Source organism: Vigna radiata, chromosome 8 (genome assembly GCF_000741045.1).
Source record: "Vigna radiata var. radiata cultivar VC1973A chromosome 8, Vradiata_ver6, whole genome shotgun sequence".
In the NCBI taxonomy this organism is placed as follows: Eukaryota; Viridiplantae; Streptophyta; class Magnoliopsida; order Fabales; family Fabaceae; genus Vigna; species Vigna radiata.
Genome location: NC_028358.1, coordinates 30,205,035 through 30,207,668, shown reverse-complemented (window position 1 = coordinate 30,207,668; position 2,634 = coordinate 30,205,035).

Below are 2,634 nucleotides of genomic sequence, written 5' to 3'. Positions count from 1 at the left end.
CACTATATGGTTTAAAACAAGCACCTAGATCTTGGTATGAACGTCTTAGCAATTTTCTTATAGAAAATGATTTCAACAGAGGAAAATTTGATTCAACATTATTTATTAAAAGAGTTGGAAAACATTTTCTAATTGTTCAAGTATACGTAGATGATATTATTTTTGGTTCATCTAACTCAACTCTTTGCGAGAATTTTGCTAAGTCCATGCAGGGAGAATTTGAGATGTCAATGATGGGAGAACTTACTTTCTTCCTCGGACTTCAAATCAAACAAATGGAGGAAGGAACCTTTATATCTCAAACCAAGTATTGCAGGGAAATCCTTAAAAAGTTTGAGATGGACAATGCTAAAGAAGCATCAACTCCCATGGGAACATCCTGCTACTTAGACAAAGATGAGACAGGTAAAAAGGTAAGTCAGACCAAATACAGAGGTATGATTGAATCCAATCATATAGAAATTAGGCATCACTTCCTTAGAGATCATGTCCAAAAAGGTGATTGTGAAATGGAGTTCATAGATTCTAAGCATCAATTAGCGGACATTCTCACCAAAGCATTGCCTAAGGATAGATTTTTTGAGCTTAGAAGAGATCTAGGCATATTAGAAATAGCATAATAGGCATTTTTGGGCCTAATATTGCAATTTTCGTTGTTTAACGTGTTTAATCTGCGTGTAAATCGATTAAAAGCGTTACCTATACATTTACGAATAGATTAATCGATTAATCCAAGTATTAATCGATTAATTAATCGATTAAATGCGCTCTAGACATTTTTTTTCGAAAACTCTGCAATTTTCATTAAACTAGTCGTTGCCAACGGCTCTCAACGGCTATTAACGGGAAAATTCTCAAATTCTGCACGTTAGGGAGCCTTCTTGAGCCTATTTATGCCCCACTTGGTTCCCACTTTCCATACTTGAACCAATCTTGAGCATATCTCTCTTGCTTTCTCCTTTCTTTCTCCAAAATCTTTGCTTTCCATCCATCTCAATGGCTAAACCTTCAAGAAGAAGGAGGAGAAGAACCAGTGAAGTTTCGGAGAGTAATGTTCGCAGAAGAGATGCTACCATAGAAGGGTGGCTTTCCGATGAGCAAGATCAACAGTCATTCTCACAATTTTGGAAGGAAAGGAAGCTCATCAAGCAAAAATTCGTTGATCTTGCTTGGTATACATCCTACAACTTCTCCTTTCCCAATCTCATAATTGAACAAGGGGTTCAACACATAATGGAACTCCGTGGAAGGTATTATCCTGATCTTGTTCGCGTCTTCTATTTTAATTTAAAGGTTCGTGATGGGGTTTTCCAAACAAGGGTGAAAGGTGTCGACATTGTCTTGGACAATGACATTTGGACAAATGTAGCAAAAGTCCCTGTTTTAGAAAATTCTCAAATTGTTCCAACTGACTTTGCTCAATTCAACAAGATAGCGGTGTACCAGTCATTTCTCCGCAATCCTCGACAACACAATGCTCGTTTCTTCCTTGCTTGGACTCAAGATGGAAGAACGCCTCTTGCACTACCTTATTGTGTGGCTATTGTGCCCTAGAGGGTCAAATCATGCCCAATGCTCTGAGACTGATCTCATCATTATGTATGGAATGCTTCAGAGCATTCCACTCAATTGGCCTCACCTGATTCAGACAATAATGTTCAAGGCCAAAAGGTTAGATGCTGCACCTCTTCCATATCCTCTTCTTGTTTCCCAATTTTGTGTGTACAAAGGAGTAGATGTCACAAATGAACATCATGAGACTGTCCTTCCGGGTCATAAGGTTGGAGGTAACTCCCTGAGGCAAATGGGTTTTATCAAATAAGGACTCACCTATATTCACCCTGATGATGCCATTATTGGGCAAGATAATGAAGACGAAGTTGCGGATACCCCCATGCCTGACCCCACACATGTTGCTGGCCCATCTCAAGTGAATGAGGAATATAGTCTAGAGAGTCTCTCTAGACAAATGACTGAGATGGCTCACCTCCAAAATGAGATGATGAACATTCAAAACACTCGCCACAAAGAAATATGTACTCATCTCAAGAATCTAGACACTAGGATTTCAGGATTAGAGCGACACTTTAATAGTGACGCAAGTGATGATTTCTAGATTCTCCTTGTTTGTTTTGTTGTTTATCTTTATGATTGTATGCATCTGTTTTTTAAATTCAATAAAAATAATTGTTGTTCATTTCTTTTTCTTCTATGCATACTTTCTTTTTATTAAGGGGGAACACATATTTTTTTCTTATGATCAAAAAGGGGGAGAAGATAGTTTAAACTCTTTATTTTTCTAATAATCTCGCCCTTCGTGAGTTGTGTTTGTTTCAGATTATTAAAAAGCTTTAAACTCAGGAGAATTTTTGATCATCATCAAAAAGGGGGAGAATGTTAGCAAAAATAAAAGATGAATTTTTGATGATGAACAGATTTGCACAAGTCAAGATCCATAAAAACAAATTGAAGATCTCTGTATTTTATAAAGCTTTTATAATAATCAAAGTTGATGTAATAGTGCTCAAATATGTAGTATGGTTGATTCATGTAACTTATACTTGATTAATTTATTGTTGAGAATCAACCACAAGCTGTTTTAATCGATTAAACCCAGTTTTAATCGATTAAAAC